Here is a 22931-nt window from a genome sequence, read left to right as displayed (position 1 = left end):
TTTTTGATAGATTCAGGCTCCCTCATCCTAAAAAATTTCCCATAACCTTATTAACTTGACCAGCCACAAGCTTAGTTGCTTACCCCTCCTCTCTCTTTCCCTTTTGTTAGGGTAGATAAGGGATTAAATGTGAAAAGGAAGAAGGATAAGACAGCAGCCCTACCAAGGTCCTAGCATGGTCTCTGATAATATTTAGAAATAACCTTGTTAGTTTCAGCTTTATCTTTTGGCCTCATTATTTTTCACAGACATTTTATCTCAAAGAATACAGAGGAAACAAAACAGGATCATGAATACTGATGGCTCAGCAGGATTCATGGAACCTCAGTAGATTAATAGACAGAGATATAAACCATTTATTACATTCTTACTGTGTGCCAGGCACTGTGCTGAATACTGGGGATATCGATACAAGAAAGTAAGACAATCTCAAAGAACTTGAATTCATAGAAGACAATATATCTAGGGGAACTGAAAGGGGAGGGGGTAGGGAGAGGGAGAGGACACACACTGGACAGGGTAAGACTGGAAGGAGACCCTTCCCCCAAGAGGCTACAGGAATACTAAAACAAAAGACCAGGATGAGGTCGCCAGAGAATAATATATATGTCACTGATATAAAAGAGCAAAAGGATTGTTATCCCCATGAAGGAAGTTCTTGGGTCTTCTACTGGCTTTGACTTTGCCTCAAACACCCTGACCACTCAGTTCCTCAACCTACTCTCTTCCCATAGCCTACTACTCTACCCAACCTCAGCTGCACACAAAGATAATCATACTCTTCATCTTGCCATCATGCAAAAATGTGTGGTGAAATTCCTGAATTCATTTACTTGACCATAATCCATTGGATTTCTAACTTTCTCTCTGACTTCTCTTACCAAAACTTATTCTTAATCCATAACATGACCTCTGGTTATTTGAGTTTTCAGTTCTTTCACAAACTATCTCCACTGTACTAGTCACTCTTTCCTCTTTTGCCCATTTTGATCCCTTGGTGAACCAATTCAACTTTGCATTGTCTTCTTCCATTGAGTCTCTAGGCCTCTTATTTCACTGATTGTGCCCTGCTAAACCTCAGTCTTGGATCAGTCCCACTTTTTTTGCCACCCTCACTCCCAAATATGCTCTGCTGAATAAAAGTGGAGAAAATTATGCTGCCATTTTGACTGGGTCCACTACCATTTTGTTATACAATTTCTGCTGGATCTTCAATGCTGCTAGGAAAGCCAACTATTCACCCCTCATCAACTCTCTATGCCAATCTCCACTGAGCTTTTCTAAACTTTTTCATCCCTCCTCAAATCTCTCATGTCTCTTCCTCTCCCATCCTCTCCTATTAGAACCTTGTCTAGTATTTTACAGGAAAAAAATGGAAGCCACTTACTGTGAGATTCCTAAAACAATCAGCATATATTATATGAATGAGGATAAGCTAGATGCATTTCCAATAAGATCAGGAGTAAAAGCAAGATGTTCGATATCACCCCCTGTTATTCAATCTAGTACTAGAAATGTTAGCTGTAGCAACAAGAGAAGAAAAAGAAATCAAAGGAATTAGAATAGACAAAGAAGAGACTAAGCTGTCATTCTTTGCAGATGATATGATGATATACTTAGAGAATTCTAGAGAATCAAGTAAAAAACTATTTGAAATAATAAATAACTAAAATTGTAGGATGTAAAATAAACCCATATAAATCCTCAGTATCCTTATATATTTATAATGAAGCCCAACAGAAAAAAAAATAGAAAGATAAATTCCATTTAAAGTTACTGTAGACATTATAAAATATTTGGCCAAAATAAACCCAGAAACTATATGAACATTTTACACAATTAATTACAAAACATTTTTCACACAAAGAAAGTCAGATTTAAATAATTGGAAAAGTATCAATTCCTCATGGCTAGGCTGAGCTGATATAATTAAAATGACAATTTTCCCTAAATTGACTTACCTATTTAGTGCCATACCAGTCAAGCTACCAAAAAATCATTTTATAGAGCTAGAAAAAAATAGTAACAAAGTTCATCTGGAAGAACAAAAAGTCCAAACCCGATTCTCATTGAATTTGGCCTGAGGAGGGAAAAACATACACTCAATTCAGTGTCTTACCCAAAAAGAAAATAGGTGGGTAGGGGATAAAAAGGGCAAGGATAGAAGGGAAGACAGATTGGGGAAGAGGGTAGTTAGAAGCAAACATTTTTAAAAAAGGATAGGGTCAAAGGATAAAATAGAATAAGTGGAGGGTGGGATAGGATGGAGGGAAATATAGTTAGTCTTCCACAATATAACTACTATGGAAATTATTTGGGCAACTATACATGTATAATATATATTGAATTGATTATCTTCCCAGTGAGGGTGGGTGAGGAGGGAAGAAGGGGGGAAAAAATCTGGAACTCAAAGTTATAAAAACAAAGTTTTAAAATTGTTTATTTTTTTCCATGAAAATAGGAAATAACATATGCAGGTATTGGGGTATAGAAACCTATCTTGCCCTACTAAAAAGTTAGGGAGGTGAATGGGGAGGATATAAGAGAGAACAGATTGGGGGAAGGGGTATTCAGTAAGCTTGCTATTTTGGGGTGTAGTAGGGGAAAGAAAAATTGTAACTCAAAATCTTGTGGAAACGAATGTTGAAAACTAAAACTAAATAGATAAATAATAAAAAAAAATTAGTATTCTTAAAAACAAAGAACATAAGGTCCAGAATATGAAGGGAATTCGTGAAAAGAAATGCTAAGGAATGTGGCCTAAGCATACCAGATTTTAAACTGTATTATAAAGCAGCAGTTGGGGAGGAGTCAAGATGGTGGAGTAGAAGCAGGACCTCCCTGCTGCTCCAGCTTCCACCTTCCCCAATCCATGAAAAAAGGGGACTCTAAACAAACTTTGGAGTTGCAGAACCCACAAAATGACACAGAAAAGCTAACCTCCCACTGAGGACAGCCCAGCAGGCAAGAATCAGCCAGCACAGCACTCTGGGAGCCGAGCCCAGCCCCACACCAAGGCTTTAGCCCCAGAGAGGGCCTGACCAGCCACCAGCTGGAGAGACTCCAGATCAGCAGCAGCAGTGGCCCTTTCCAGATTTATCAACACATAGATGAGAAGGACAAAGTGAGATGTCAGTGCAGTATGGACTTTGGAACCCAGTAAGTGAGAGTAGGTGGCTTTTGCCCCTGGGGCAAGAAGCTGCTGAGATGCCAGCACAGCCAGCCAGCACCACGAGGTAGCTTAAGCTCCTGGCCTGCAGAGTGTAGGGGGACCAAGCACCAGTCTAATGGGTAATAATTCTTGCTTTAACCTGCTTGGTTCTGGATTGAAGTATAGGGTGGAGGTCCTGGGGTGTGTGTCCAGCTTGCCAGAGCATGTGGAGACCTCAGAGAGGGCACCCATCTAATACCTCTGGAAGCTGAGAAAACCCCAGCATTTGGGACAAAAGCTTCCCTGTCTGGTGGCAGAGTCCTGCTGTGGCAAAAAGCCTAGGGGTCAAGTGACTGAGGGGCAACATGACCAGGCAAAGGAAACAAAGCAGACAGAAGATTCTAACATTAGACTCCTATTTTGGGGGACAAAAAGGACCAAAGCATGGAACAGGAGGAAGACAGTGAAGTCAGAACTCCTGCACCAAAAGCTTCAAAGGAAAATATGAGCTGGTTACAGGCCATAGAGGACCTTAAGAAGCAAATAAGAAAAGTGGAGGAAAAATTGGTAAGAGAAATGAGAATGATGCAAGAAAATTATGAAATGAGAGTCAACAGCCTGACTGAGGAAAATCACACCTTAAAAAAATAGATTAACTCAAATGGCAAAAGAGGCTCAAAAGGGCAATGAGGAGAAGAATGCCTTAAAAGGCAAAATTTGCCAGATGGAAAAAGAATCTGAAAAGCTCAATGAGGAGAATCATTACTTCAGAATTAGATTGGAGCAAATGGAAGCTAATGACATTATGAGAAATCAAGATGCTGTTAAACAGATCCAAACAAATGAAAGAATAGAAGACAATGTGAAATACCTCATGGGAAAAACCACTGACCTGGAAAATAGATCGAGGAGAGATAATTTAAAAATTATTGGACTACCTGAAAGCCATGATCAAAGTAAGAACCTAGAAACCATCCTCCAGGAAATTCTCAAAGAAAATTGCCCTGATGTTTTAAAACCAGAGGGCAAAATAGAGGTTGAAAGAATCCACCATTCACCTCCTGAAAAAGAAACCAAAAAGAAAACTCCTAGGAATGTTATAGCCAGGTTCTGGAATTCACAGATTAAAGAGAGAATATTACAAGCAGCCAGGAAGAATCATTTGAATATTGTGGAAACACAATCAGGATAACCCAGGATCTGGCAGCTTCTACACTGAGGTATCAAAGGGCTTGGAATATGATATTCTGGAGGGCAAAGAAGCTGGGATTAAAAGCAAGAGTCACCTACCCAGCAAAACTGAGTATCATGTTTCAGGGGAAAATATGGTCATTCAGTGGAATAGAGGACTTTCAAGCATTCTTGCTGAAAAAATCAGAGTTGAATAGAAAATTTGACATTGAGATACAAGAAGCAAGAGATGCATGAGAAGGTAAATGGAAAAGAAATCATAAGGAACTTATCAAAGTTGAACTATTAACATTCCTACATGGAAAAACAATAATTGTAACTAATGAAACTACTTCAGTAGTTGAAGGGAATAGAAATATATATATATATATATATATATATATATATATATATATGTGTATATATGAGGGTATATGGGCATATGAATACATATGTGAATGTGTGTATAGATATTTACAGGTATACATAGATAGAGGCACAGGACCAATTTAACAGGAAGGGATCATACTTAAAAGCTGAAATTAGGAGGTGAGAGAGGAATATAATGAGAGGAGATGGGAAGAGACAGAATGGAGCAAACTATCTCATACAGAAGAGGCAAAGGAAAATGGTTACAATGGAGGGGAAGAATAGGAAGGCAAAAGGGAATGGGTCACCCTTATTCTCATTGAATTTGGTTTGAGGAGGGAATGAAATACACACTAAATAGGGTGTCTCACCCTACAAGAGAGTAGGGGGAAGGGGATAAGAGGGGAATGATGGAAGGGAAGGCAGGCTGGGGGGGGAGGGAATTTGGAAGCACCCACTTTTGAAAAGGGACAGGATCAAAGTAGAGAATAGAACAAGTGGGTTGTGGGATAGGAGGGAGGGAAATATAGTCAGTCTTTTAGAATATATCTACTATGTTATTGTTTTGCATTAGCCACACATGTACAATCTATACTGAACTGCTTATTTTTCCAGTAAGGGAGGGTGACAAGGGAGGAAGGCAATGAATCTGGAATTCAAAGCTTTAAAATCAAATATATATATATATATATGTGTGTGTGTGTGTGTGTGTGTGTGTGTGTGTTTGTGTTAACTGTTAACAATACTATTTTACATGTAATTGGGAAATAAGATATACAGGCACTGGGGCATAGAGATCCACTAGAAAAGTGGAAAGGCTTATGGGAGAAAATATGGGAGAGGATTGGAGGAGGGGATATCCTGTGGGACTGCTATTTTGGGGTGGTGGGTAGAGGAAAAACGGGGAGAAAATTTGTAACTCAAAATCTGGTGGAAATGAATGATGTAAATCAGAAATTAATAAAGCATTTGAAAAAGAAAAAAAGCAGCAGTCATCAAAAATATTTGGTACTGGTTGAGGAATATAATGGTAGATCATTGCAATAGAATAGGTACTCAGGACACAGTAGTCAATGACTATAGTAATCTAGTGTTTGATAAACCAAAAGACTCCAACTTCTGGGATAAGAACTCACTATTTGACAAAAACTTCTGGGAAAAATGAAAAAGAATATGACAGAAACTGGGCATAGACCAATATCTTACACCGTACACCAAAGTAAAGTCAAAATGGGATCACAATTTAGATATAAAAGCTGATATTGCAAGCAATCTGGGAGAGCAAGGAATAGTTTACCTCTCAGATTTATGGAGAAGAGAAGAATTTATGACCAAACAAGAGATATAGAGCATTATAAAATGCAAAATGGATAACTCTGCTTACATTAAACTGAAAAACTTTTTGTACAAACAAATCCAGTGTAACCAAGGTTAGGAGGGAAGTGAAAAATTAGGAAATAATTTTTACAACCAGTGTCTCTGATAAAGGTATCATTTCTAAAATATACAGAGAGGTGAGTCAAATCAATAAGAATACAAGTCATTCCCCAATTAATAAATGGTCAAATGATATGAACAGGCAGAAGTCATTCCCCAATTAATAAATGGTCAAATGATATGAACAGGCAGTTTTCAGAGGAAGAAATTAAATGTATATATAATCATATGGGGAAAAAAGCTCTAAATCACTGTTGACCAGAGAAATGCAAATCAAAACAACTCTTAGGTACCACGTCTCACCTATTGGATTGGCTAACATGACAAAACAGTAAAATAATAAATGCTGGAGAGGATGTGAGAAAATTGGAACACTAATGCATTGTTGGTGGATTTGTGAACTGATCCAGCCATTCTGGAGAGCAATGTAGAACTATGCCCAAAGGGCTATAAAAAAAGTGCATACAATTAGACCAAGCAATACCACTTCTAGGACTGTATCCCAAAGAGATTATACAAGTAGGAAAGGACCAGTATGTACAAAACCATTTATAGCAGCTCTTTTTGTGGTGGCAAAGAATTGGAAATCCAGGGGATGCCCATCAACTGGGGAAAAACTTAACAAGTTGTGGTATATGAATGCAATGGAATACTATTGTGCTATAAGAAATGAGGAGCAGAAAGACATCATGATAACCTGGAGGGAATTATATAAAGTGATGCTGAGTGAGGGGAGCAGAACCAGGAAAACATTGTACACAATTACAGACACACTGTATCTGTGATGACTAACTTTGATAGACTGGGCTTATCTCAGCAATGCAAGATTATAAGACAACTCCAAAGGATTCATGACAGAAAAGGCTATCCACATCCAGAGAAAGAATTACTGATTCTGAAGACAAATTAAAGCAAATCACTTGGTCTCTCTCTTTTTCATTTTCTTTTGTTTCTTCTTCCTTGTTATTCATTCCATTGTTTATTATTATTCTTTACAACTTAACTAATGTTTAATGTGAAGGTATATGTAGAACTGATATCAGATTGCATGACACCATGGGAGGAGAATGAGGAGGGGAAGGAGAAAATTTGGAACTCAAAAGCTTGCAGAACTGAATGTTGTAAACTAATAGTAAACAAATTTAAAAAGAAAAGAAAAAATGGTCTCCTTTATTTCTTTTTCTAAAGTATCTTTGATGTAGCAATCAAATTGATCTTTTTAAAGTGGAGTATCCACATACCATTTCTCAACTCAAAAGCTTTTGTGGGCCCCCTATCACCTTTATGATTAAAAGCAAGTTACTTGGTCTACAACTTAAGGCACGCTTCAATACAGTTTCAACCTGCCTTTCCTGACTTATTCTCCACAAACTTGATGTCACAGGCCAAGTAGCCATTCGTCAGTCTTGTCCAACTGTCCTCTTTTCTTTGTACATTTATGTAGACCCTCCTACAAGTCGATAAGTGGCTTCTCCTTCATTTCTTCCTTTTGAAGTCCTTTTCCTCCAAAGTCCAGTTCATTAGCTACTTTCTCCATGAATATTCACTGATACTCCACTTGAAAGTGAACCATCTCAGATTTTATTATTGCACATTTTCTGCATCTCTCTTATTGTTATTATATTTGACTTTGTATAGTATTATTGTATTATATTGTATATTTGTATATATTTACTTTGTATTAAAGTTTTGTTTTATTCCCTTTATTACATTATAAGTCCCTTTATGTCAAGGACTATGACATTTCTTACCTTTGTTTCCTTGGTGTTTAACTTATTGTCTCTCTCTTTTTTTAATTAATGGAATAAGTCAAGCACTTGCATAACATAGTAAATTTAAGAAGATAAAATTGCACATGAAACTGCTAATCTATTATGTACAATTTGCTATTCCCTTTAAATATATAATTAAATTGTCATGTGATTTTTTTTCCTTTTTTTCTTCTCCTCCCACCCTGCCCTAGAGATGGATATTATTAGACAAATAAGTATATATACATATATATGTAAAATTATTCCATATATACTTCTAATTTTCTGTTCTTTTCTCTGGATGTAGAGAGTGTCTTTCTTCACATGTCCTTGACAGTTAGTTTGGGTTTACCTTACTATCTTTCAATTAAGAGGCTTGTAGTATTTATTGAATTGTTCAATTTACCATTTTTTCCTCCAGTAAACATTTGTGAAGTGATTGACTCCTCTCTGACTCTACCTTCCTGCATAATTAAAACATCACTGCCAAGATTTATGAAATCATCATAGGTCTAAGTCATGCTACTCACTTCACTACCAAGACACTCTCTGGCATGATCCAGTTTCACATCAATTCACACGGTTCCCTCACATGCTTTCTATCTCCCCTTTATATGTTAGAATATAAACTCTTTGAAAGCAGGGACTATTTTTGTATACCTAATTCTTAACATAGTGCTTGGCATATGGTAAGGGTTTACTGAAAGATTTAGCTAATCCAATCCATTGTGTTTTTAGAAATTAGTTATATTGCTTCCAGTAAGTAGCTTGTGACCTTGGGCAAAGCTATTTCCATCTATGGTCTTCATTCAGTTTCTTTACTCGTAAAATGAGGCAGGAGACTAGATAATTTCTGAGGTCTTTTTCAGATCTAAAATTTCCTAAAAGTCTAATTCTATGATGAGAAGATGCAATTTCTAGGCATGAAATGTTTGTAATAAAACTAAGAAGAAAAGTTCTATGAGGCATCTCTATAAAATGATGAACTCATTCTACAGAGACCTGTGTGACTTAACAGACTAGATATGAAAAATTATGTCATTATTTTATAATCATACCTATTCATAGGCAACAGTTATGATGCAGTGGATGAAGAACTGGCCTCTGAGTGAATAAAAACTAGATTCAAGTCCTTCTCAGAAGTTCAGGCAATTTTTTAAGACGATACGTTGCTCTCTGAGAGCTTCTTACACAGATCAAATCCTAGGTCTACATTTTGCCTCCTATCAACCCCACCCCCACCCAAAAAATATAACCTGTATATACATTTGTAGGTGCCATTTTAGTAAAAAGCGACAAATGCCCAAAAGGCTTGTATCTTCTATTGTTCATTAAGGAAGGATACATTCTCAGTCTTCAGAGATGGTACCTGGTAGAAAGGGTTTCATCTGCAGTCCACAGAGAATCATGGTACTATCAGGTTCTAGAGGGTATATGCAAGAATGGGACGGGTTAAAAAAACTCTGAGACAAAGAATCAAAAAGGATACTAGAAATGATCTCCCAGAATCTATTTCTAGTATGTAAAAGCCAAAGGAAGCAAGAGAAATAATGCCAAGAAGAGAGATAAGGTCAATGTGACAAAACTTACTAAAGAAGATAAAGTTACCAGGAAGATAGAAGGTAAGTAAAGAAGGAATCAAAAGAGGCCCATCAGGGAACACTCATTCCTATGAATCAGGAAGTAGTGAATGAAGCCAGACTGATGATGATGATGATAAGGTTAAAATAGAACTTCAAGGTTCATAAAACATTTTTAAAATTCCCATTTTGGGGCGGCTAGGTAGCACAGTGAATAGAGCACAGGCCCTGGAGTCAGGAGGACCTCAGTTCAAAATTTGGCCTCAGACACCTAACACAAAAACTAGCCATGTGACTTTGGGCAAGTCACTTAACCCCAGTTGCCCTCTAAAAAGCTAAATAAATAAATAAATAAAATTCCCATTTTATGAGACAGACATATTAAGCAATGACTGGAAGTGAAAATGGGAAAAGGGAATAAAAAGAGGACCTGCCACGATGGGCAGCTAGGTACTGTAAGTGACTAATAATAATTTAATCTAATACTAGATTAAAAATCAAGAGGAACTGAGTTCAGATAATCCCTTAAAGATTTACCTGCAGTTTAGTGTCTTGTCCATAATCACATAACAACAAAGTGTCAAAGAAACCATTTGAACGTAGGTCTTTCTGATTCCATGCATGCCTAGCTCTCTATCCATTATACTATGATGCTTCTTGAAGGTTACACTGGCTTCCTTGCAATTCCTTAAACAATTCACTCAATTGCCAGACTCTGGGCATTTTCACTGACTGTTCCCAATACCTGGAATGCTCTACCTCCTTATATCTGCCTCTTGGTTTCCATCAAATCTCTGATAAAATCCCACTTTTTACAGCAAGGGTTTACTTATCCCCCTTAATTCTAGTGCCTTCCCTTTGTTGATTATTCCCAATTCATTCTTCATATATCTTGTTTACACATAGTTGTTTTCATATTGTCTCTCACCCTAGACTGTGAGCTCCTTGACAGAAGGGACTGTCTTTTGTCTTTCTGTATAGCCTCAGTGGTTAGCACAGTGCCTAGCACTGTATTATAATGATAATAATAATAAACTTGCTTTAAAATAACTGGTTTACTTAATGTTTGTTGAATTTAGTTGTTAAGGCTTCTTTTGGATATCTGTTTTTGAATTCAGCTGAATCCTAATGTGGCTATTTGTCTTCTTCCACATACCCAAAAGGTGAATAAACTGTCCAGCTGAATGGGGGTTATTTCATATTATCCATTGAAATGTTAGACACATAGATCAGATGATGTGATTTCCATTCTACTATAGTTACAGTAAGCAGTCCTTCTTGATAGTAAATAGGTAGACTACCAGAGAAGCTACTTAAATCTTTTCTTGGTTAGAATGTGTCTAGATTCGCAAAAGTATAATCAAAGTTTTCCAGTACCTCTTGGAATGGGCATTTGTGAAATGAGTAATCAATTTAGAAGTGAAATTTGTGGTCAAAGTAGATCATTTGTCTGCTTTTGGTGCTAAGAATCCTATGTGTAAGCCCAGACTCAAGGCCTTGTTAGTATCATGAGAGATACTGTGGCATCACCATGGACAATAAGCTATCCCCTAGCCAGGAGAACATAGGTTCAAATCCTACCTCTGACTCATATTAACTGTGTAACTGCAGATCCAGCCTTTAATTTTTCAATGCTTCAGACAAATCCCTAAGATTTTATTTAAGTAAGTTCTGGATTTACAGGCTTATGTGCCTAGAGGGAATTTCCATATTGAGAGTTTCCTATACTGATGAAATAGCATGTCCAGTCAATTATACACACACACACACACACATGCACACACACATGCACAGCTTTGGACTTGATACTGTGTGTGTATATTAGAAGTTCTAAGCCCTGAATATATATGTGTATGTATATCCATATATATATATATGTGTGTGTGTGTGTGTGTGCATATATATTTATATAGAGATATATAATTAATATATACTTATATAATTTGTGTCTGTATCTCAGTTCATTCAGAGCTTAAAACTTGTTACCCGTTATCTATTTACATATATGTGTGTATGTAATATATACATGTACATATTCATAAATATATGTACATATGTATTAAATGGGTATGCATAAATATATGTAAATATACAATTAGTAGCAAGTTTTATATGCATAAAACTTGCTACTAATAATGTGTGTATATATCTATATAGTTTTATAGAGAGAGATAGATATAAAATAATTAGTAGCAAGTTCTAAGCTCTCAACAAACTAGTCACAGACAACTCCAACATACAAATCAGTAGGTTTATCCCTATTAGCAAAATCAATCCATTGATCAGTACCTTATTAAGCACCTACTATGTGCAAGGCACTGTGATGAGCAATGGAGATATAAAAACAGGTAAAAAGTGTTCCCTGACCTCAAGGGGCTCAGATTTAACAAGCAAATAAATATGTACATATAGTTATATACAGAATAAACAGGAAATAATTAAGAGAATGGGGCCAGTGAATTAAGAGAGGTTGGGAAAGGTGTCCAGTAGAAGATACGATTTTAGTTGAAATGTTTGTATCCCATTCTGTAATCCCATCTTGTTACATTTCAGGTCAGACCTGTGTACCTCAACACTGATCTCAAATCAGCTATAAAATATATATTCTTGCTCAATTCTGCCCTATCAGATGCATATTTCTAAAGGAGCATGAATGATTGCTAATCTGACTCCATATTTCAACATTACCCTGATTTCCAAGACTTTCCAAATGTCACATAGAAAGAGAGGAAAAGCTAAAGATGAAGGTAAATCATTAAGTGCATTCAGTTCAGAAAATAATGAAATAATGGACCTTTCTACTCTACACATCATAGACAGTTTCTAAATCCCTCAGATACAATGACTGCAGTTTTATTTTAATTTTTATAAATGGACCTCTAACAGGAAAGTTTCCCTGGAGTTCCAATCCATCCAGTGCTGGAAATTTGTGTGTGTGTTGTTTTCCTGCTTTCCTGATCATGTTTAATACTGAAAAGGCATAAGCAAAACCAGTGGGATTTTTCCTATTCTCATAAGGTCTACAGATCTTTAGCCAGTGAATTGAAAAAGACATCTGCTACAGTTTAAGAATAGTCATTTTGATTCAAGAATTTGTCATCTGAAGGATGAAGGTGGGGTCATGGGGAGGAGACTCTCATTCAGGGAAATAGATCATCACAACCTGGAAACTTTGTGAGAGCTAAAGTTTTTAGGGGCACAGATCAGAAAGGCAACAAATGATGATCAACTGTCCTGCAGGGTCCCACTATCATTTGTAGGTAAAGTTTCCTAAAAACAATAGTAAACAAGAATAAACACTTCAAATAGACATATCTAAGTCAAGTCAACAAACATTTAAGAGTCAAGCAGTGCTAAGCACTTGGGATACAAATAAAGAAAAAGCCCATCCCATCTCTCAAGAAGCTTATGGTCTACTGGAGGAGACAACAGGCAAATAACTGTGTTGTTCATTTCTCTCTGTCATTTCCAACTCTTTGTTACCCCATGTGGTATTTTTCTTGACAAAGACACTGGAGTGGTTTCCCATTTCTTTCTCCACCTCATTTGAAGATGAGAAAACTCGGGTAAATAGAGTTAAATGACTCACCCAGAGTCACACAGCTAATCAGTGTTTGTGGATAGATTTGACCTCAAGGAAACAAGCTTTCCTGACTCCAGGCCCAGCACTCCATCTACTGAACCACTCAGCTGTCTATACAAACAAGAAACAGACAGGATAAAGTGGAGAACATCTCAGAGGGAAGGCACTAAGGTTAAGGAGACTCTAGAAAGGCTTCTTGCAGAAGACAGGACTTGTACTCATATCTGAAGGAAGTCAACATGCGGGGATAATAAAAGAGAGAGAGAATGCTGTGTGGAGCTTGGAAATGGAATCTGTTTTGCAAGAACGAGCTAGAAGGCCACTGCCATTGCAGAGGAACGTATCTGACGGGGAGTCTTATGGAAGAAACCTGGAAAAGCAGAAAGGACCTGGGTTATAAAGGGTTTTAAAAGCCAAACATAGGATTTTATATTTGATCCTGGAGGTAATAGGGAGCCCCTGGAATTTATTGAGTAAGGGAGTGGGGTGTGACATGTTTGGACTTGCACTTTAGGAAAATCAATTTGATGGCTTAGTGGAGGATGAACTGGGATAAGGAGGGATTTGAAGCAGTGACCAACCAACAATCTATTGCAATAGTCCAGGCATGAGAGGATGAGGGCCTATACCAGGGTGGTAATGACCAAAGAAATAAGGGAATTTACATATGTCATCCGAGGAAAAGATTCACATAAGTACTATGATTCTAAAGGGTCAGTTTAGGGAAGAGATTAAAGATTTTCAAATGAACTAGTGGGGTTATTCATACTCTCAGATATTTTTGGAAATTAAAAAACAGAAGTATTAGGGGCTTAGAACTGCCTTTGTGATATTAAAAATTATAATGATCAATGACAGCAGTAGAATTACTTCATATATGTGTATTTATCTATAGAACCAAAACAATAAGAGCCAGGTACTTCTCTCCATATCACTCTTGTAGCCTGCCTAAGAGAACCTGGAAAACTGCGTTTGCTGACAATTTATGGGGAAGATTGTATCTTGTGCTGGCCAAAAAAAAAAAATATACCAACATGCTCATTTATGCCCCTGGTGCTGCCCAGACCAAAGCAATTATCAAGCAATATGAATATCACCCAAGTGATATGGCAACATACTATTGTTAGCATCCCAAAGTCTTCCTTGGTTTTAACCTAGATTCATAGGTGACCTCTGATAATTGCTACGAGAAGATTTGCCTCAAAAGTCACTTTAGGCAATTTGAGGGAAACAAAATCACTTTACTGCCAAGTATCCCTGAAATTCTCCTAAGACTTGAGGCAGCTCTTTCATTTTCCTACTATATGAGAGAATAAAATAATATTAAGCAGACCACTTTATTTTTAAGCCTATGCTATATCTACTGTTCACTTCTCATGCCAGAAACAATATGTAATCTTGCACAATATGTAATCTGTGAAAGCACTTCTATTTATTTTGGACATTATAGAGGACCTCTGCAGTTTCCCAAGTCTGCCTCCTTTGCTACTTAGACAAATTTTAACCCCATCTTATTTCACATCCTCTATGAAACATTCCCAGGATACACAGACTTTTCAATAACTTAAGAAGCCCTAGGGGCGGCCAGGTAGCACAGCGAGTAAGAGCACCGGCTCCAATGTTGAGATAGACCTGGAGATCGAATCCCGGGCTCAGACACTTAGCACCCACCCAGAAACACCTGGCCGTGTAACCTTGAGCAAGTTACTTAACCCCAATTGCTTAGGGGCGGCCAGGTGGCTCAGCGAGTAAGAGCACCGGCTCCAGTGTTGGGACGACCTGAAGATCGAACCCCGGGTCAGACACTCAGCACCACACCCAGAAATAACTTGGCTGTGTAACCTTGAGCAAGTTACTTAACCCTGATTGCTTAATAAAAAAATAAAAAAAAAAAATAACTTAAGAAGCCCTCTTGTATATCCATAAGATCACAGAGCAAGAACTAGAAAGAACCTGACTGACTCTAACTCCCTCATTTTACAGATGAGAAAATAAAACCAGAGGTTAAATGACTCATCAATAATTACACAGACAGTGTCAAAACTTGGATATGAAACCTGGACTTCAGACTCCAGAACCAACACTTTCTGTTGTGCCTTCTGCATTACCTTAGGCATCCCTACCTTTTTCATGTTCAGGCAATAAACCTTTATTAAACATTTGCTACATGCCAGGCACCATGCTAAGTGCAGGGATACAAATAAGAAAAAGAGAGAGACCTTGCCTTCAAGGAGTTTACAACCTAATGGGGGAAGACAACACAAAAGGAAGCAGAAAGGGGAAGGGTGGTATTGTCTGTCAGGGGATGGAGAGAGGCAGTTTCATAATGGGGAAGTCAAAATAGGTGCAACTGGGTGAGAAACGAGGAGTACATAATATCTATCATTTTTCACTTGATTCCACATTCTCCATGTGTAATTGTTTGCTTTGGTATTAGATAGTGGAAAGGAAGGTGGAAGGGAAGGGAGGAGAGGAGGGAGGGAAGAAAGGAAGGGAGAAGGGAAAAGAAAGAAAGGAAGAGATAAAGTCTCTCCCTTCTAGGACCTTACAATCTAATGAGGGAAGAAAACACACAAAAGGGAAAGATAAAAAGTGGGCTTGGGGAGGGGCATAGTGGAGAAGTCAGTCAGAGAGCTCCAAAAGTAGTGCAGCCAGGTGAGAAATGAAGAGAAGAATCAGCTGAGATCTCTTTAAATGGAGATTTGGAGTTCATGACCCTACTCTCCAATCAGAGAGGCAGAAGGGAGTGTTGAGGAAGAATACCAAGGCTTATGAGATCTTACAGGATGTTGAATAGTCCCAATAATGAGATTCCCAGGACATGGAGAGGAGTCTGAAAGTAGTGCAACCAGGTGAGGAATCAGGAGTAACTTTTCCCAGATCATAAACCTATTGAGTGTGTGAGGTAGGATTTGTGTCAAAATCTTTGGGACTCCAAATCCAGCATTCTATCCACTATTACCTACTGTCTCTTAAGAAATTAACTCAGCATGTTGTTTGTCCAGTTGTATACCATAATGTAATTCCCAGCTAAACCTATGTCAGTGAAGAACAAACCCCCAAACCTTTAGAAAGAATTTGAATGCAAGATTGGCAAAGAAGAGAGCTGGAAAAAAAAGTGACTCGCTCTCTAGTCTCTGTAAGTCTCACATTTGAGTTCACACAAGGGACTAAAGACAAGCAGTTGGTTGGTGGCATTTAGGCAAGTAGGTAGCTTTCAGAAAAGGGCAATTCCCAGGTTTTGTATCTGGAGGGGTTAGAGAAAGAAAGAGAATGTGGGCCTCAAAAAAAAGTTAGAAAAAATTATATCCAAGGCAATTTTTTATCCATGTAGCTTAGTGCTATCTTCTTAGGTGTTATCAGAATTCAATATTGCAACTCCAATCCATGTATGAGCACTTGACCTGCATGACTTATTGATAATGAATCTTCTTTTTCAACATATATTTCACTATCTTCCCTTGTGCCCACTTTTGTATCTAAGCCTCTGAATATTCAGGTATATGTTGAATTAGTTTGAAGAGTCTTGCTAAGTACTTTAAAGAATTTCTCCATTCATTTGTCTTCTGCAATCAACAGTGATTATACCGTGTTTCCCCGATAATAAGACACTGTCTTATTAATTTTTTGGACAGAAAAACACCAGAGGGCTTATTTTCAGGGGAGGGCTTATTTTAATGAACATTGACAGCAATTTTAATAAACAGGTAAATGTGAACAAAAAAATGTACCTTTATTCAATAAGCAAATCACTGGGGAAGAACAGGATGACGCACTCACTGCTGCAGCTCTGATTGGATGCAGCTCGGAGCGCGGCGTGCGTTTCACGGTGGGGGGAAGGAGGAGGAACGGTGCATACAGAGGGTACCATAATGTAGTGTGTAGCGCAGGGGATCACCTTCACTACAGTAGCAATCTCAATAGGGCTTATTTTCGGGGGAGGGCTTATTTTAGGGGAATCTTACACAGTAAGGGGAGGGCTTATTTTCGGGATAGGCCTTATTATCAGGGAAACATGGTATGTTCTAGTAATCTTAATGATAATTTGTTTCCTGATGCACATGATAGCCTTTCAAGACAATTACCCAAAGTTTCTTGTGACCCTTATGCACAAAATGAAAGAATATCCTTCATTTACTCCTCCAAGGAGAAACTGGGAGCTGTACTTCCATTTAGTGGCAACATTTCTAACTTGTGGTTTGCATTCTATTATTATATATAATGTCAATATGTGGTTTAGGTCTCATAATTACATGTTAGGTGATTGCTAATTAGACAAAGATAATACTATGAAAGTGGTAACAATTAAATTAAAGCTTGTAGAGGGCCTCCTTCTGTTCCTATTACTAGCTATTTTGCCAACATCACTTCAGAAGCCAAAGCATAGAACCAAGGACCATATTGTATTTGCTCATTTCATTGCTTCCTTATATCCCAGAGTTCATCTTATGATTACCTTCTGAATCAAACTTAAGTATTTTTTTAAAATATTTCCCATGGAACCTGATTAAATAAATGGCACAATAAATACTTACATCAGGTAGGTATTATCACAAACACTACTCCACAATTCGTTTTGCTTTAAATATTTATTGCCATGTAAAGATGAGTACAGTTTCGTTTTCCTCGCTATACTGGCCATTGTTCATTCCTCAAAATGATTCTGATTCACTTATACTTTCATTGAGTCCACTTCAAGAGCCCAAACCCAGAGAATGAGTGCAGTCCTTGTTTGTTTTGGGTTTATGACAATGTTCTAGAGAGAAACAGGCTATCAGGCTATCTGAGAATAAGAAGATATCCAGAAACTAACTACTAGATAAAATGTAACTTCAGGATATGTGCCTTGGAAAGTAGAATTCTTTTTTGAAAAATGTTTTCAATTGCATTAAGTGCAATAGGAACACATTAGCTGTAAAACAGACCTTGATTCATTATGGTGACATTCCAACCACCTCCTTTCCATTTTCTTTTCTTCCTGTAGCTCTGAAGAACAACTGTTGGAACTTTGTCCTCTACCTCAAGATTAATGAAGAAATGTAAACCCCTCACCACTTCAATGTATCCACAAGTCAGAGGTGAGTGAGAAAAGTAATTTGGTCAGCTGGTAGCTTTAAGTGCTTTATGTGGAATCATAAAATGGTTCAGGTCATAGTAAGAGAAAACCAGCTATAGGAATGTAAAAGAATCAAGCGTAGGAAATTACATGGAAAATTTAAGACTCACACATTTCTCTAAAGGCATCATCCAACATTTGTAGTACCTAAGGGAAGAGCATGATGGGGAATAAGTGTCTGATAGCTCTATATGAAAATAGTGAAATATGAAAAAGGAATAGAGAATATAGAAAAAATTTATTCTTTGTGTAGCTATAGGAAATTAGCTACTATTCTAAATGAAGGAAGAGAACAAATAACATGGAGTTGTAATTAGCCAATTCTAAGAGGGTTTGGGTAGAATTTAAGAAGGGGTTTTCTTTATTCTGTTAGACACTGGACTAGACATTTCTGTTCTCATAAAGAATGAGGTGCTTTTTTTAATAAATCTTTTTTACAAATGAACATTTGCAGTATAAAAATAAACTGAGGTGAAAGAAATGAAGACGGTTAATGCCTTATTCTTATACTATCCTTAGATATCATGTTCAAGGGAATAGGAAATTAATTTAGAAGAAGTAAGCACAATGAGGTTCACTTAGTCTAAAATATATAATAGGCTATGAAAATAATCACTGAGTTTTGAATAGTATGTGCCTAGGTATTCTTATTTTCTGTTACCAGGGGAAAGAAGGATTTCTCATATCTACTACCACCATGAACAATATGTATACAACAATAGTTATTTGTTTTTTTACTGTACTATTTGTAACAGGGTACACACATTCCTAGACAGCATAGGTGATCTCAAACATGTCAGGCTGAAGTGTATTATTCTCTCAATCTTGCTATGATTGTCCCAACCCATACCTTTTACTTCTATTCCTATTTCCTTCCTTGCCACAAAAACAAGTTGAAGTCACACAATTCCATTTGATCAAAAAAAAAACATTTTAACTATATCTATAATTTTTTAAAAAACTGTATAAATGGCCCTGCTAATTTCTTCCTTGTTTTATCAAGTAAACAGCTTTTACTCATGAAAATCCATATAGTCATATCAAATGAACTATTTGAAATCTTGTTTGAAAGCCATAATCCACATCTATCTTTAGAGTCAGAATATTTTTATAATTTTTTTTATTTTCAACTTAAATCTAAAATGAGAAAAGAAAAACATTGCCTTGTACACAGCAAACCATAAGAAAAGTTTCAATATAAAACAATAAATTTTCATTTCAAGAAAACCTACATAATGAACACTCCATATTGTTTTTGAAGTTGCCCAGCTTTTCTTTGCTTTCTTGTTGGTTTTCTTTTGTTCTCTGTTGTACACTTTTTACTTTATTTTTCCCCTCCCTACCCCCCCCCGAACCTAAAGAAGGCTACAATTAAGCATGGGTACACACACATATGTATAGATGTTTGCATATCTATAATCATACATATATGTAGATATCTATAAGCATACACATATATGTACATACACACTCATACAAATATATGCAAGAGTGAACTCTGCTTATTTTCTCCTATCATCTTTATCTCTGAAAGTGGATAGCATCTTCCTTTATAAATCCAAGTCTTCCCACGTTTTTCTAACCCAACCAGGTCATTATTTCTTATACCATAGCAATATTCTAACCCAATCAATCCTATCTGAGAGATTGTCTATGAAAGTTTTCCTTTCCCCCAGTTTTTTGCATCCCTTCTGTTCTTGGCTACAGAGATTTTATTTATATAGTAAAATTTTAATTTAAAATAATTGAAATTATCCTTTTTATATTTCAACAATGCTTTCACCTAATAATATAGTTTAAAGTCTGATATCTGAATCTACTTCCTTTGCATCATTTTTTGCTGAATCTACTTCTTTTGCATTTTTTTCCCTTGGCTTCTTTGAAGTTCTTGACTTTTTGCTCTTCCAAATGAACTTTGTTATTATTTTTTCTAAATCAGTAAAAATATTTTTAGTAATTTAATTGGTATGACATCAAATAAATAAATTAGTTATGTAAAATTATCATTTTAAAAATTACAATGGCTTTACCTAGCCATGAACAATAAATAATACTTCAATTATTTAGGTCTGAGTTTATTTGTATAAAAAGTGTTTTATTTTCATGTTTTTATAGTTCCTGTGGCTGTTGTTCATTGTCTCTCTTCTCACTAAGAGGATCTGCTAAGCACTGAACTCAACCATGAGGGAGCACTCAGTTCAGTATTTGGGGAGTCTGACATCCAAAAAGAAAAAAAGAACCCTCAGCGTTCTTTATTTCTTTTTCTCTGGCCTTAATCCCAGAGAAAAAATACCTAAAGCTTAAGTTTGGTTTATGTTTAGAGTCTCCTGAAAATGAGAGATCAGAAAGGTACTCAATGTGCAGTCTAAATCAGATATAGGTCATCTATTTACTTCTTTCAGTCACATTTAGAAATGCTAGGTGGACAAGACCCACAAAGGCACATTGACAGAAGAAAAAAAAAACTAAATGAGCAGTAGTAACTTATAGCAACTATTATACTCTCCCAGGAGATTGAAACTTACAACACGAGAACAGAATGCAGTTTATAGAACTGCTGAATAGGTATTTTACATTTTACCTCAGCTCTGCACTGTCCAAAAAATTCCTTCCAAGTCTATGTTACCTGACAAACCAGGCAAGAAGGGGCTATCATCCTGCAGGTGGTCATCTCTGAAAGAAGCACTAGAATAGATGCCAAGCACTTCTGCTTCTAGTGAGCTTTCAATCAGGGACACAGGATTTCTCTACCTCCCAGTTACCATGAAGGCTAGAAATAGACATCCCTGGATTACCTCTCAAACTTCTATATTCAGTAAAGAAGAGAATAGAAAAAAAGTCCAAAATCCAGGTTCAGGCTTGTCTAGGAAGTATATATGTTTTAGCTGCCGAAGGTTTACAGCTTCCCTGTGGTCAAAGTGAGGGAAAGAACCAGCCTTTTCCCTCCCCCCCCCCCCATAGAGAGAGAATTAAATAATTCTGACTAACTCAGCAGATGGAGAAAAGAGGAAAAAAGGGAAGGAGTCACCCCCTTTTTAAGGCCCTTTGAGTCAGTGGCTCTTCTTTCTCAAGGGCGTGAAGAGGATTTCATCCTCATCTCAAAGTAAAATACTCATTAGCCAAGTCTGCAATTTTCTTGTTGTGAAGTATATTTTTTTCAAATCTAAGAATGAGACTTTTTCTTAGGAACTTCAAATCATATTCCCTGTTTGACTAGAAATGAATGTTTAAATGTGTTTGAATATATGTTTTTTCTCCTTAGTAGGGTAAACATCCCTCTTCCCAAACTTATTTACATTATTAATTTGTTTAGGGAGTTTTAAAAAATAGATTATCCAAAATCTATCTCATTTCTGAAGTGTTCCAGATTCCAAATTAATAAAATTGTATTGTATATACATTTATGATCATTATTTTTATTTTCATAAGTGCTGGAATTCCAAAGTAGAAATCATCTTCAGCTGTACTGTAACTTGTAATAATGGAGAGTTGCATGGGCACTGAAGTTATATGATTTGCTTATACTATATAATAATGACAGGCCTTGAATTAACTTCAGTCTTCCTGACTCTGTGGCCAGTCCTCTATTCACTATACTACTATACTCATAACCCACCCACCCCTCTTATATTTACTGTAAGTTTTCAATTTACTTCTCTTGCTTTTTCTACAGCACAGAATATGAATATCATTTCCAATGGTATTATAGCATCCCCTTTCAATGATTATAGCAACCTACCAACCTTTATAGTGATAAGCATTCTTTGGCAGGAGAGTCAGGGAAGGATATTAATGCTTTCTTGAAAAGAACCTATTACATGCCACGATGGAAAATATACAACAGTATGTTATAAGGAAATCAACAAGGCAAAGCATGACGGGATCAGATTCAGCCCCACTTTTCTATTACAGTGCTCCTGAGGGACCTATAGACCCTTTAGATTACACCAGACAGTGAGATTAACAATGTGAACAAACAGGAAGGTACTTGACCTGCTTTACAAATTCCTTTTTTTTCTTTGTTTTTTTTTTGGCATAGGTAGACTTACATACAGCAGTCAAAGGACATGAAAATTACTTTTAAGGTTCACTGCTTTTCCCTTCTTTTTTCTCTCCATCAAAGGACCTTTCTTTCTAGTGGGTCACTGAGGCTTGCCCATTTCATTCATCACACAATAGAAGAAAATTTAAGGAATTGGAGGCTGTATACAACTTTCCTTAGAGTTTCTACATGCCAGACAAGTATGCTATTAACTGTACTTAAAAATGTTCCCTTCTTCCCTGGCAGACAGTATGACCCAAGGACAAAGGGTGAGACTTAAACACAAGAATCTGTAAAAGTTGAATGAACTTTAACATACTGGAAGTGGTCATCTTGGAAAATCAATTATTTCACTAGCATCAAACCTGTTTGACCTCTGCTTGGTGCTTGTGTCAGTGCTTATTCAACTGAATTACTTCCATTATCCTAGAAGAGCAGAGTACACAAATATTTCTAGAATCTTAACATGCAAATTATAGCTGTCAGAAATGTTGTGTGAACTCTAGGGTTGAAGACAAAGTCAAGCAATCATCCTGATATGTGAAAGCACTTTTCAAATATTTGTAGACTATCATGAGGAGGGAGAATTTATCATTTCAATTGGCCCAGAGATCATCAATAGGTAGAATGATAATGGAGATAGATTTTAACAAGGAAGGAAGGAAAGAAGGAAGGAAGGAAAGAAGGAAGGAAGGAAAGAAGGAAGGAAGGAAGGAAAGAAAGGAAGGGAGG

This window comes from Petaurus breviceps, unplaced genomic scaffold (genome assembly GCF_028583685.1).
Source record: "Petaurus breviceps papuanus isolate PSGF00001 unplaced genomic scaffold, PetGlider_PUasm1.0 151, whole genome shotgun sequence".
In the NCBI taxonomy this organism is placed as follows: Eukaryota; Metazoa; Chordata; class Mammalia; order Diprotodontia; family Petauridae; genus Petaurus; species Petaurus breviceps.
Note: the sequence above shows the minus strand (reverse complement) of the source record.